This window comes from Cyprinus carpio, chromosome B2 (genome assembly GCF_018340385.1).
Source record: "Cyprinus carpio isolate SPL01 chromosome B2, ASM1834038v1, whole genome shotgun sequence".
NCBI classification, from domain to species: Eukaryota; Metazoa; Chordata; class Actinopteri; order Cypriniformes; family Cyprinidae; genus Cyprinus; species Cyprinus carpio.
This window is the reverse complement of record NC_056598.1, coordinates 30,287,857-30,303,598: the sequence shown is the minus strand read 5'-3', so window position 1 is coordinate 30,303,598 and position 15,742 is coordinate 30,287,857. Positions and strand designations below refer to the sequence as shown.

Below are 15,742 nucleotides of genomic sequence, written 5' to 3'. Positions count from 1 at the left end.
GTAATGTCTTTTCTAGAACATTGACTTTGAAACATGCAGCGCTCATATTTATCTCATTAAATCATCCTCTTTTAGTCACATTAATATACAGCTATACAGACCAATGAGATTTCACTTTGGGCAAAGCTACCCAAAATACAGTTCAGCTGAAGCCAAGCAGAAATCATTGCAACTTAAACACGTGCACATTACTACCTGAGAAATTGAAAGTATGTGTATTTAAGCTTCTGTAGCCATTCTACAGTCCTGTGAGAGCTGATTAAAACGTTGTCAGATGTTTGAGAGCTTGTTAATGGAAATGCATCCACATTATAAAGTGTGTTGTGTTTTAAAGGGGGCGCTGACGCACGGAGACCGACGAGCCACTGAATCCAGAGACCTGAGCCAGTACAACTTTGAGAACAAAGTAGGAGCATATTCTCCTTTATCAGCCAAAATATAATAGACTACTCTCTGTTCTACCATCAGGCTTAATTAGGGTGTTGTTTTAGAAGAATATATTTACTATTATAGTGTTTATGTACATTTTGAATGGGCTTTTATTTTTATATTTTCAGTTTTTGTTTTTTATTTTAGATTGTTTTAGTAATTTTTTTTATTCATTTTAAAAAATTATATTTTTAATTCATTCATTCATTATTTTTATTATTTTAGAATTTACTCAAGGTCATTTTTTATTTTTTTCATTTTTTAAGTTTTATTTTCAGTTTTTGTTTTTATTTTAGATTGTTTTAGTAATTTTTTTTTTTTTTAATTATATTTTTAATTCATTCATTCATTATTTTTATTATTTTAGAATTTACTCAAGGTCATTTTTTATTTTTTCATTTTTAAGTTTTATTTTCAGTTTTTGTTTTTATTTTAGATTTTAGTAATTTTTTTGTCATTTTATAATTTTTATTTATTTAAAAATATATATTTTTAATTCATTTATTCATTATTTTTATTATTTTAGAACTTACTCAAGGTCATTTTTTATTTTTTTCATTTTTTAATTTTTTTGTTTTATTTTTTTGTTTTTTTTTTATTTTATTTTTTTTTTGTTTTTTTTTATTTTATTTTTTTTTTTTATTTATTTAAAAAAAATTATTTTTAATTCATTCATTCATTATTTTTATTATTTTAGAACTTACTCAAGTTAATTTTTTATTTTTTCATTTTTTAAGTTTTAAGCTTTATTTTAATTACTGGACAATTACTACAATATCAACACATTGGACTGGACATAACCTCGTTTGATTTAAGACTTTGATTCGTTTGGTTGATGTTTTCTAAACTCGGAAGAAATGTATGAACTGCAATATGTTTAACAGTTGGATGAAATCTTTTCATGCCGATTCCCATATTGCAAAAATACTACAGTTCAGACCCACAAATACAATGTGAAAAGGAACTGAACCAGTTTTTACCCTCTGTCTGTTTTAGTACGGCACCAAAGCGCTGGATAAGATCACTAAAGCCATCCTCGGGTACATCGACAACAAAGTCCCTCCACCGAAGGGCTACCCAGGAGGAGACATCATGTTCTTCAGAGGTAATGTGAGCTGTTCCAGTGACGCAATTAAATGACATTTTAACATATATTCACACAGATAACAGCTATTTTAGATTGCAATAACATTTCACAATTTCTACTTTATTTTTGATCAAATAAATGCAGCCCCTATGAGCAGAAACAAAAAAAAAAAACATTTAAAAAGATTTAACGACCCCCAAACTTTTTTAGCAGTCGTGTACCTTTCTCAAAATATATCTAATAAATATATCTAATAGTGCTATTTCTACTAAAATACTATACTCCAGTAGTGGAACTAAAGTGAATCCATAAAGTCTGCAAACTTTTGGATACACTTATCTTAGTATTCCTTACTGTTTTGATGTGTTTGTCAATCGGGATACACTTTGTTCGAGCACATGCAGATGAACATGACAGTGTAATGTTTGCGTGTCCTGATTTAACAATCATGTGTGTTTCAGATATGAAGAAAGGCATGATTGATGTGGGAATCTTCTGTAAGGAGCCGCGTCTGGGGCTGAATACAGAGAAAGGTGAATGTAATACAACAATAACTCAAGGATCGGATTATAAAGGCTGATTCATTACCTGTCTGTTTTGCGTTTGATTAATGCAGCCATACCTTTAATTGAGCAATTTATTAGTGGTGTGTGTGTGTGTGTGTGTGTGTGTGTGTGTGTGTGACCCTGGACCACAAAACCATAATGGTAAATTTTTCAAAATTGAGATTTATGCATCATCTGAAAGCTGAATAAACAAGCTTTCCACTGATGTATGGTTTGTTAGGAGGACAATATTTGTCTGAGATACAACTATTTGAAAATCTGGAATCTGAGGGTGCAAAAAAATCTAAATATTGAGAAAATCATCTTTAAATTTGTTCAAATGAAGTTCTTAGCAATGCATATTAGTAATCAAATATTAAGTTTTGACATATTTACGCGAGGAAATTTACTAAATATCTTCATGGAACATGATCTTTATTTAATATCCTAATGATTTTTGGCATAAAAGAAAAATTGTTAATTTTGACCAATATAATGTATTTTTGTCTATCGATACAAATATACCCCAGAGACTTAAGACTGCTTTTGTGCTCCAGGGACACATATATGTGTATATATGTGCCTGTTTGTGAATATTTTGATATTATTGATCATGTATAATTTAAACCTGACTTTATAGAAGTGTGTTTAATTTAAAATACACTGACAACATTGTTGGATAATGCACATTTGTTCTGGTTTTGTGTTCCATATGTAATACCTGACAGCGAAGTGCTTTAACTGACAGTTGCATCACATGCATTTACATGCAGAAATGTTTTTTTGGATTTAAGTAAATTAAATGCAACTAATTTGCATCCGACCAAGTGGCTAATTGCTTTTTTCTGTCCTGCCTCCCAGACTGCACCATCACTAAGTTTCTGAACCGTATTTTGGGTTTGGAAGTCTATCAGCAGAACTCTCTGTTCCAGTATTTCACAGATAACTTCGAATACCTGATCAACAAGGACAAAAAAGAGGGAAAATATGACATGGGAATATTGGGTGAGGAATATGAATGTGCACATTGGACTTATTTAGAGTTGAAAAGATTTTAAATGCATGGTAGTGCTGTTATATTTGTGTTGATCTGGTATGTTTTCACAGCAGTAGATGGGCTGTATGTGTGTCTTTGAGATAAATATGGTCATGTTCTGTGTTCAGATCTTGCTCCTGGTAATGACGAGATTCATGAGGAAACACAGGAGAAGTTTTTAACTCCAGGAAACCCTCAGGAGGGTCAGGTCATCCTTTATAAGGTACGTGCGAGGAAAGGATGCCTTAAATTCATCAAAAGTGACATTTATAATGTTACAGAAGAATTCTATTTCAAATAAATGCTGTTCTTTTAAATTTTCTATTCATAAAAGAATCCTGAAAAATAAAATGTATCACACTTTCCACAAAAATATGAAGCAATTCAACTGTTTTCAACATTGATAATAATCAGAAATGTTTCTTGAGCAGCATATTTGAATGATTTCTGAAGATCATGTGACACTGAAGACTGGAGTAATGATGCTGAAAATACAGCTGTCCATCACAGAAATAAATTACATTTTAATACACATTAACATAGAAAACAGCTATTTTAAATTGTATTAATATTTCACAATTTTGCTGATTTTATTGCATTTTTTAACAAAGAAATGTAGCCTTGGTGAGCAGAATATATATATATATATATATATCTTGGAGATGTTGCCACAGTTCTTCTGGATTGAGTCTATCTCAGTTTGTTCTGTTTCTTCATGTCACTCCAGACAGATTGATGATGATCAGATCACATCTCTGTGTGGAGCACTGGCTGTTATGCAAGCAAAAATCTCACTGGATTATTACAATTATTGCAAAAATGAATGTTTGAAAATGTAAACTGATATTTCCTACTGACACACTACAGCAAAAGAGAGAAACAACTGACTTAAAACTATTTTAGCTGCTGAAAATACTAGTGTTCTAATCATTTTGGCCACATACAGTACAGGTCAAAAGTTTGGAAACATTACTATTTTTAATGTTTTTGAAAGAAGTTTCTTCTGCTCATCAAGCCTGCATTTATTTGATAAAAATACTGAAAAAAAAAAGTAATATTGTGATATATTATTACAACTTAAAATAATAGTTTTTAAATTTATTATACTTTAAATTATCATTTATTTCTGTGATGCAAAGCTGAATTTTTAGGATCATTATCACATGATCCTTAAGAAATCATTCTAATATGATGATTCATTATCAAAGTTGGAAACAGTTCTGCTGCTTAATATTTTTTCATAACGTCATACTTTTTTAGGATACTTTGATGAATAAAAAGTAAAAAAAAAAAAGAAGCTATGTTTTTTAAAATATAAATATTTTGTAATAACAATATACACTACTGGTCAGTAATTTGGGGTCAGTAATTTTTTTTTTTCTTTTTTTTTTATAAAATCAATACTTTTATTCAGCAAGGATGTGTTAAATTGATAAAAAGTGATAGTAAAGAAAATATATTATTAGAATTTTTTTTTTATTTTGAATAAATGCAGTTCATTTTAACCTTTTATTCATCAAATATATTAGACAGCAGAACTGTTTCCAACACTCATAATAAATCAGAATATTAGAATGATTTCTAAATGATCATGTGATAGACTGGATGTTACATGTGACACTGAAGGCTGGAGTAATGATGCTGAAAATTCAGCTTTGCATCACAGGAATAAATTATTTTTTTAAAGTATATTCAAATAGAAAACTATTATTTTAAGTTGTAATAATATTTCACAATATTACTGTTTTTTCTGTATTTGTGATCAAATAAATGCAGGCTTGATGAGCAGAAGAGACTTCTTTCAAAAACATTAAAAATAGTAATGTTTCCAAACTTTTGACCTGTACTGTATGTAATTACGGTTTAGTTAGTTAGTGTTAGAAATGTCCTGACACTGTGTTGTGTTTGTTTTCAGATCAGTGTGGATCGTGGGATGAACTGGAAAGAGGCCTGCAGTAAAGCAGAGAAACTCACTGGAGACTATGAAGGCTTTTACCTCTCAAACAAGGTACATGACACACTGACGTCTGACAATAAATCATGCTTCCTATGTTTATCATCCAAATGTCAAATTACCAGCCATCTTTGAGTATTTTAACACCATATATATATATATATATGTGTGTGTGTGTGTGTGTGTGTGTGTGTGTGTGTGTGTGTGTGTGTTCAGCTGCGTGGGAGTCAGCCGTGTGTCCTGCTCGCCGAGCAAGGTCGGGGTCGCAATCTCATTCTGTATAAACCCAACATCGGTAAACAGGCCCATCCTGAGAACCTGGACAACCTCCTGCTGAGATACTATAAGGTACAACACGCAAAAGCCATCAGACACTGTCAGTCCTCACTACAGTTCCTTTAAACCCGTCCCTGCTGCTCACACACAGGCATATAATCAGGGGAGCACATAAGTGGTGCGCAAATAATAAATGCGCTGTGTAAATAAGTTCAGACGGCTCATATGCGTACTGACATGGTTAGTGACGCACTCAAACAAACCATGAACACTATTGACAGCAATGATTATATGTCGCAATCAAACTGGTAGCAAAATTTGGTAGTTTATGTTGTTTCAGGGTTGGCATCATCTGAGGTCCTCTGAGGGGTTGGCATCATCTCTTCTCAGGTGTTCGATCATCTCAGGTCTTTGTAAGGGTCGGATCCAGACCGAAGCTTGTGTAATTCCTAGTTACCTCGGCAACAGTGTGGCATTTCATTCACTGACGCTCTTCAGTCTGCAGGGCTGAACCCGGAAGCGCATATACTTACTTCCCGGCAACCCGCCAAAATAAAAGCTTGCTGATTTTATGTTTGAAAATAATGAAAATTCATAAAAATAAAATAAAAATAAAGCAAATATTAGTATTTTATTTTTAAGTTTACTATAAAATAAATAGTGCTGTCAATCAATTAAGCGCATCCAAAATAAATGTTTTTGTGTATATAATATATATGTGTGTGTGTACTGTATATAAATATATAATATATATATATATGTATGTGTGTAAATAAATACAAACACATGCATGTATATATTTAAGAAAAATTTTATGTTTATATATTAAATATATTTTTATATAATATAAAAATTTTAATATTTTCAAAATATATATTATATGTGTGTGTATTTATATATGCATAATAAATATACACAGTACACACACATACATATATATTATGTAAACAAAAACTTTTATTTTTTTCGGATGCGATTAATCATTTGACAGCAATAAAATAAAATAAAAATAATTTTATTTTAAAATATAAAAGTATTATCACACTTTATTATTGTTTATTAATTTCTTTTTTAAAAGCTAAATGAATAAAGTGCAATAATATTATTATCACTATTATTAATTTATTTTTATAGTTATTTTTAAAGGGTCACACTATGTGCAGTGTGAGGAGCAAGCCCAATCTCAAAGTGATCTTATGAGAACCAGGCTGAAAAACTTATGTGCACCCCTGAATATAATGTTAAATCAGAGCTCTTGTTGTGGTCTGTCACAAACACACATGTATACACAGTACACACACATATAATGTTAAATCAGAGCTCTTGTTGCACAGGGACATCCGGTGGTCTGTCACGAACACACATGTATGTTGAATGTTTGATTTTTTTTGGTCCAAACCCGAGTACAACTGAGATTGTAGTTTAAAACAATTAAGATCAGAGTTGCTGGCAGGATTATAGAGATTACTGATTATTTTTCTATTAAAACAACTTTATATCTCATGAATACAGATATCTGACTGGCTGCATTAAACATATAACTAGGCTTAAGATAAAATATTGTAAAGATATCAAGTGTTATGATGAACTAATAAATCCAGGTTCACACTAAATGCAAAGCATGTTCTACAAGTGTTTTTCTTCCCGCTCTGAGTGACCCCCGATGAAGCAAAGGATTTCTGGGAGAGTCAGTTTGACTTTTCTTTCACCAACTGCACGCATGCCAACTGGTGAGTGTCTATTTGTGTCAGAAGAGACTCGATACTTTTTGTTTTTAAAATGTGCCAGAAAAACCCCTCACAGTTTGTCTTTGCTAGGATTTGTTGTAATTTGCACTAAAAGTTAATTAACAACTATAATTTACAGCAGCTTACAAGGATTATGTGTTTATGAAATGCATGTGATTTAAATTAGATTATATTCTAGTTTTAAATGTGCATCTGATTGCAGATAGCCTACGTGGGATTACACAAGGTTATATTTTAAAGTGAACCAGTTCTAAGGAAGAATAATTTGCTTTTTGGATTGAAAGAATTTATTTAAATGAAATTCGAATGGTGTGACAATTAGAGATTAGACTGTACAGAAACTGAAATCTACATGTTACGCTAATACACACTACATACACGCAGTGCTGATGTTTTTAACATGCGGAGGTGAGTGTCACCAACTTCATCTCTTAAACTGAAAACAAATAAAGCACTAGACTAGTTTATCTACTACTGATGACTCAGAATATTAGATTCATCCGCGCTGGAGCCATGCCGGTGCACAACCCACATAACAAAAATAATTCTGTAAGTAACTGCAATGGCAGGTTTCAAACAGAGATGGCGACAAAGAGGACAAACTTACAGAGTGCAGCTTTAAAGGTGTGGTCACATTTACTGTTGCTCTGCAAGATTTCACAGGTGATGATGATGATGATGAAATAAACACAAACCTCTTCTAGCAGGTAGCAAATGAACCAATCCTGTTTGCTTTCCAAACAGCTTCTTTTTTATGGATGATTTTATAATATTGATGTGTAGTGTGATACAAAACAGTGTGTTTTAGTATTATTGATATACTGTTATAATGTTTATAATAGTAATAATAATAATAATTCCTTACATTTATATAGCGCTATTCTGGGCACTCAAAGCGCTTTACATAGAAGGAGGTATCTCCTCAACCACCACCATTAATAATTATTAATGTTTTGAATTAGTTTTTCAAATTTTCAGTTTTAATTTGTCGTTTTAATGTTTATATTTCACTTTAATTTATATCTAAGTTTTAGTAATTGTAGTAAATGAAGTTGTTTTCAGGTTTATTTTTTCGGATAATTTTTATACAGTATTTTATATTTCATATAGTTTTATTTTGTTATTTTCAAGCAATTTTTCCAATTATCGAAAACAAATTTCAGTGGTTTTCGATTTTTGTTTTTAACAAAAAGTGAGTTTTAGTCATTTTGTTATATGCTTTAATTGTTTTTATTTGTTTATTAATATTTATATTTATCTTTAATGTGTATCTAAGTTTTGGTATTTGCAATTAAATAATATAATTAATAACCTAAACTTATGACTTAGTTAGAACTTCGTTTTTTTTTTTTTTTTTTAGGTTTATTTTTTCACATCTTTATGTATAGTATTTTTAGATTTCATATTTTATTTTGATGTATTTAAGCTTTATGTAAGTTACCAAAAGTGATCTCTAATAGTTTTAGATTTAGTTTTAGTTGTCACTGCCAGGATGAGCGTCTTGTCCGTTGTGAATCTTCAACTAAATTTGTGTTTCACAGTTTAATGAACCTGAACCCAACACAAAGATCGCATAGGGAAATTTCTTCACTAATGGAAGTCCGTCAGATGAAGTTCCCATTGAAATGATTGAATTTCACACAGTAACATTAAATGTGACCGCAGCTTTTACAGTGTCGTGTGTCTGTGTTTGTGGTAGGAAGGGTAAGTGTAAGCTGATCGAGGAGGGCCAGGAGTGTTTTCTGGGGATGCGTCTCAAGCAGTATCACATGCTGTGTGGAGCGCTGCTGAGGGTCTGGAAACGAGTGTCTGACATCGTCTCGGACATCACCAACTCCAGCATCCTGCAGATCGTACGGCTCAAAACCAAACAGAACAGCAAGCAAGTTGGTGCGTTCACGTTTTGTTATCTGTTACTTCTCAATCCCGTTTCCTAGTAAAATAATTACTGCAGTGAACAGGGCTGCACGATAAATTGTATGTTAATCCCCATCACGATTTCCGCTTCTCTTGATTTATTTAACATAATCACCTGCTTATTAATGCACCCACTTGTCGGTTATTTATCCTGAAAACATTTCATTGTAATTTGACATTTTCAGTATCTTGCATTGATAATAAGTCTTCACAAGCTTCATAGTTGCGGTTGCCAGATATCAAGGTTTTAAATCCCCCAATCAGAGCTTTTTTCTGAACTTGATACATTTTCTGCCTAGTGGTTTGCTAAATGTTCTGAACCTGGTGTCTAGTGATGCACCGAAATGTAGTCCACTGTTTATTTATTCACTTATTTATTTATTTATATCTCCACTAATGTGAATGAACTATAGTGTCCTGCACCCACTTGTAATAAAAATATCAAAAAGTATATCTGGTGTCTGAATAATCTTTGGTTTTGACTGTATGTCTGATTTTCTCTCCTCAAGAAGAAAATAACAATCTTGTGTGTTCGTGTGTCTCAGGTATAAAAATCCCAGAGAACTGCGTATCCCGTGTGCGCGCTGAGCTCTCTCGGATGGACGGGGAGGTGAAGAAAGCGCGACTGGAGAGAGAACGGTTCGCAAATGAGCAGCGTCTGCGCCAAGAGATGCTGGCCAAGATGATCAACGCCCGCAAGCTCATCGCAAACCCTCCCCACTCGCTTCAGAACCACCTTCACTTCCCACGATCCATTCTGGCGCCTGCGCCGAAGCCAAAGAGCGAAGCCGTCAGCGAAGTCCTGGATCTGACCATCAGCCCCTGCCCATCGCCGGACATCAAAACGCCCGCGCCAGACCTAAACGGCGTGTCGCTAAACAGAGGCATGCTAGGCGGAAGAGGACGCCCATGCGCGGCTGTCCCCGAGACATTCAACCTGGAAGATTTGATTTCCCAGGAGCAGCAGAGACACAGGCAGGTGGCGTTAACCCCGAACATGCGCATGTCGTCGTCGTCGCATGCCACTTTGAACGTTTCGCAACCGCACGTTCCCACACTAAAGCAGAATCATTCGTCGTTTGGGGTGCTAACACAGCAGCAGCAGCAGCAACTGAGCGGCTCGGGCGCGATTTTGTCGCAGATGCAGCGGAGCCAACATGCGTCGCTCAGGCTGCAGCTTTTCAAGCAAATGCAACAGCAAACCAGCGTGTCGGTGCAATCCCCGCACATTGCGCTGCACCCGAACAGTCAACACATGACGCACACTTCGAACGCACACTTGCTGTCGAAACAGCACTTGAGCGAACCTGCGCGCTCGCAATCCCTGCAGTCGCAATCCCTGCCATCGCAACCCCAAGCCATGCAATTGCATGCCACTCAGCCTACTACAGAAAGAACGAACGATGAGTTTGATTTCGACGACTTGGACTTCGGTTACCCCTCCCCCGATTCGCAACTTCAATACCCGTTCACCTCACAAGCCCTGCCATCCTCGACCCCGCCCCCTCTTTCTTACTCCTCCTCCTTATTCGCATCAGCGCCTACGAACTCCTCCCACTCGGACTCTAGCTCCTCCTCCTCACACTTCACACCGTCATCCTCTTCCTCCGAACAGACGCATCTGTTACAAAACGGCCACAGCGGTATAGATGCCCTGGAGACGCTGGATCACATGATCCATGGATCGCCCTCGGATCACCGCCAGTCCGTCATCCAGTTCAAAACAATGGACTGGGATGCCACATAGAGGCTCAAACACGCACAGTCAAAAGTTTTTGAGTTCTTTTCCCAAGTCATTCTCAGTCCATAAGCTAAGAGTTGCGTTCGGTTCATTGGTGATCAATGGGCACTTGGAATCAGTTTGGTTTTTGTTTGCTTTATTTGAAGCAATAGGGCTTTTCCCCGCACCATTTCATCACAGCAGACATTGAGGTAAAAGAGATGTTTATTTATTAAGATATTGGTGGATACTGTTTCCTGTCCTAGGGAGTTTATCTTTTCGAATGAATGCCTTCTGTTAAATCAGTGCCTTTATCTCCTTCAGATGCAGTCTTGTGTGCGTATGTATATATATATATATATATTTCTAGACGGAGTAGTGCTTTATTATTTATTTCCTCCGGCGTCGGTCTCCTTTACCTGGGTTTATTTGTAGAGGGTGTTCGGACCCGATCACATGATTCTGGAACTGCTGTTTGACCCCTTAACCCTGTGAATTTCTCATATTCTTTCTACGTTTCAATAATCTGAACACAGGGACGGATTCGTTCACGATATAGCGAAGACACCGTTTAAGAGCAGATCGCTTTCAGCAGAATACTTTCTCAGGTATGGTATAGACTCATCACTGTCCAAACAAAAGATTATTTTATAAAATATAATAGATCGCGGATGGATCGTCGTGAGCTTTGGGAATCAATAATCAAATTATTTATTAGCAGACTTCAGTGTTTCCCACATACTTACACTCTATGTGTGGCGGCACTTTACCTGGTGGAAATATATATATGTATATAATGTAAATATAAAACAGCAGGCTTATTGAAAGTGCAAATTCATTCTCTGCCAGCAGGAGGCGCTTTAATAGCGGCAGAAATAGCGGTTTCCATGATGAAAGGAAAATGACATCAAAACTTTTCTGAAGACAATCTGTTCCCTTCAAAAATGATACATTCATATAAAAACACACGTGCCGTGTTTTGATTTTGAAATGTGCAGAACTCATGTTTATTCAATGAAGTCAAAGCCTTTTGGAAAATCTATTTGTGGTGGTCAGAGGTGATATTGTGGCGGGCCGCCACAAATAAATCAATGTATGGGAAACCCTGAGACTTAGATGAACTACTGGACCTCACGTTGAGACGCATGCGAGAGTGAGACTTAGCAATAAAAACCAAACAAATATTATTAAAGTCAAATACTGCCCCACGAACAACTATAAGAACGCAATCCTCTTTATATCTGTTCAGAAGTGATATTTTTGCATTGTGTTTGAAGAATATTATATTTGTTAAGAGAAAGAAACGGATTTGTTTGTTTTGTTTGTTGTTTGTTTGTATGTATGAGGTCAATGTTTTTTCCTTTTGGTCTTGTATTCTCGTGTAGTTGGAATGGAAGCAAATGTATTGGTGTCTTTGCTATTGCTATTCGTATTATTATTGTTATTGGTATTGTTATTAATACTATTATTATTATTGTTGCTATTTATATCCAAGGGACATTATTTGTAGAGGTAGACTTTGTTATAATCACATGTAGAAGTTGAAACACTTTTCCAACGCCTTGTCAGGGTTTTATTTGATTTCTCCTGCTCCCAAAACACAGAATCAAAGCCTGCAACCTGCCACCAAATGAAACTGCACTGCCCTGCGCTGCTGTCTGCGTGTTACTTATTCCTTCACTCGAAAATTCAGTTTTCTGTTTAGGGTCGGGCGTCTAGATTCCCATCGCGCCAAAGTTTTCTGTGCAGTTTTTGCAGGCTCCGTACGGTTGTGCTTAATCTCAGGAAAAGTCGAGGGAAAGAATGCGCCGTCGCAGATAAAGACGCGTGATACTGACTACTGTATTCTACACGCCTGGCTGCCGTATTCTAGACTTGAAGTATATGAGAGAAGATGCGAATTTAGGAATATTGCTCCAGAAGTACTACAAGTTCTCTGCTTTTGATATGATTTTTTGATATTTTTTATGCAAGCAGTTTCGAAACTGGATTGGTAATGAACAAAACAGTCCAGTTCCCATGAGGCTGTGATTGGCTCCATTTCCTCAGTTTGAGAATTTTTGTGTGTAAAAACCATTCAGATGTGTTCCTGCTCCTTTTGTCCTGACAACTTGCCAGAATTTACAGAAAATACAAAGAAATCACAAATGAACACTTTATTAATAAAAACGAAACATTTATTAAAACTGCTACTGATTGTATGTATTGTTGTTGTTGTTGCTGTTGTTGATATTGTTATATTATTAATGTTTCCAGTTAGAATTCTGTTCAGCACTTTTACTTTGGGCTTCTTTGTTTTATCCCAATATTTATGAGTTTAGGTGGAACTGTAAATAGTGTAAACAAATGTGCCTTTTGACTCATTCTCAACGTTTTCTACATTTAACAGAAGGAATATATTGTACTGCAATATAATTTTTAACAAACAATAAAATTTTAAGAGTTTGTTCAAGATGTTCCATGTCAGTCAGTTTATTTCTAGAAGCATCTTTACACAGTTGAGTTGAGGCTGCACTGTGCCTGCTCCAAATTCTGTGTAAAGCATGATGCCACATAAAAAAGAAGATAAAGTAGAATTCAAATAGAATAGAAAGTTAGAGATAGAGTTAGAGGGTCAAATAAAGATGGAAGAGGTGTTTTTAGTTGATCTTGAAGATGGCTAAGGACTCAGCTGCTCGGATTGAGTTGAGCAGGTCATTCCACCAGGAGGGAACAGTCAATGAAAAAGTCAGTGAAAGTGATTTTGTGCCTCTTTGAGATGAACAATAATGCGTCGTTCACTTGCAGAATGCAAGCTTCTAGAGGCACATAAGTCTGAAGTAATGAATTTAGGTAAAGGGGTGCAGAGCCAGTGGTGGTTTTGTAAGCAAACATCAATGGCTTGAATTTTATGCGAGCAGCTATTGGTAGCCAGTGCAAATTGATGAACAGAGGTGTGACGTGCATTCTTTTTCGGCTCATTAAAGATTAATCTTGCTGCCGCGTTCTGGATTAACTGTAAAGGTTTGATAGAACTGGCTGGAAGACCTGCCAAGAGAGCAATAGTCCAGCATGGACAGAACATGAGCTTGAGCAAGGAGCTGTGCAGCATGTTCTGAAAGAAAGTGTCCTGATCTTCTTGATGTTGAATAAAGCAAATCTGCAGGAACGGACAGTTTTAGCAATGTGGTCTGAGAAAGTTAGCTGATCATCAATCATAACTCCAAGGTTTCTGGCTGTTTTTGAAGGAGTTATGGTTGATGTGCCTAACTGGATGGTGAAATTCTGAGAAAGTGATGGGTTTGCTGGAACCACAAGCAGTTCTGTCTTGGCCAGGTTGAGTTGAAGGTGATGGTGCTTCATCCAACAAGAAATGTCTGTTAGACAAGCTGAGATGCGAGAAGCTACCGATGGATCATCAGGATGGAATGAGAGGTAGACCTGAGTGTCATCAGCATAGCAGTGGTATGAAAAGCCATGTTTCTGAATGACAGAACCTAGTGATGCCATGTAGACAGAGAAGAGAAGTGGTCCAAGAACTGAGCCCTGAGGTACCCCAGTAGTTAGATGTTGCGACTTGGACACCTCACCTCTCCAAGATACATTGAAAGACCTATCTGAGAGATAAGACTCAAACCACTGGCATGCGGTTCGTATCAAAAGCAGCGGACAGATCCAGCAAGATAAGTATAGAAGATTTGGAAGCCGTTCTTGCCAGTCTTAGGGCTTCAACAACTGAAAGCAAGGCAGTCTCGGTCGTATGTCCACTTCTGAAGCCAGATTGGTTGCTGTCAAGGAGGTTGTTCTGTGTGAGAAAGACTTGGTTGAACACAGCTCGTTCAAGTGTTTTTGCAATGAAAGGTAGAAGGGATATGTTAATGATGTGAGTGAGTGTAGGTACAACTGCAGGAGAACTGGCTTGAAGGAGATGAGATGGAATAGGATCAAGCGGACAAGTAGTAGGATGATTGCAAAGGATGAGTTTAGAGACTTCTGCCTCAGAGAGTGAAGAGAAGGATGAAAACTGTTTGACAGTTTGTGGTGTGGCAAATTTGGCTTAGATGAGGCGATAACCAAGAAATACCATAGAATGTGAATATACCGAGTTAAAGCTGCTCTGTGCCTGCTCAAAATAAAGTGTAGAAACACAGTGCTGCATAAAAGCCAGACTAACGTATTCTTGCTCAGCTTGTATGTTAAAGCATAACAGTCTGTGTAAAGACACCTAAATGCTTGAGAAGTTCTTCTGCGCCACTGTAAATTCTGTTGCATTGTAAATTTGACAAAGGTGTGTTTTTGTTTGTGAGGTGCTAATCAAGAAATACTATGTTAATACCAGGATATGAACATGCTCTGTGCCTGCCCATAATAAGGTGTAAAGATAAAATGCTGCATAAAAGCCAGACTGAAGTATTCCTGTTCAGCCCCTAGTATGCAGTATGCAAATGAGCTGCATTTAACATTTAACTCCGTGTAAAGACACCTAAATACCAAAAACACTTCTCTTGCCACCTTTGCAGCATAAATTTGGTATTAGAGTACCATAGAATATGAATATTCTCATTCAGCTTCTGTATATAGGTATTACCATCTCATACCATCTAAACCTGTTTTAATAATTTGTATACATTTAATTAATGCACATTTTTCTTTTAATTCAAATAACTTTTTATTTAAATTAATAAAAATGATCTTATTGATTGACTAAACCGGTTAAAGGTAGTTATATGACAATTTCAATTGTGAAAACATATTGCATTCTGCCTGTTCTAAGTATTTTCTGAATTATGAAGTGAAAAAAAAAAGAGATACCCAAAATTCCCTCTGTAAAAACATTTGACTCTTATATGTGACCACGGACCACAAAACCAGTCATAAGAGTAAATTTATTGACATTGAGAGTTATCTATTGAGTTATCTATTTATCTTATTGAGAAAGCTGAATAAATAACATTTCCATTGATGTATGGTTTGTTATGATATAACAATATTTGGCTGAGATACAACTATTTGAAAATCTGGGGGTGCAAAAAAAAATCACAATATTGAAA

The 15,742-nt window shown here is 35.5% G+C and overlaps 1 pseudogene; it reads left to right on the top strand.

The window, feature by feature from the left end:
- LOC109049822 overlaps window positions 1-13,166 on the top strand; it is a 43,321-nt pseudogene extending 30,155 nt beyond the window's left edge.
- The last annotated feature ends 2,576 nt before the right edge of the window (window positions 13,167-15,742 follow it).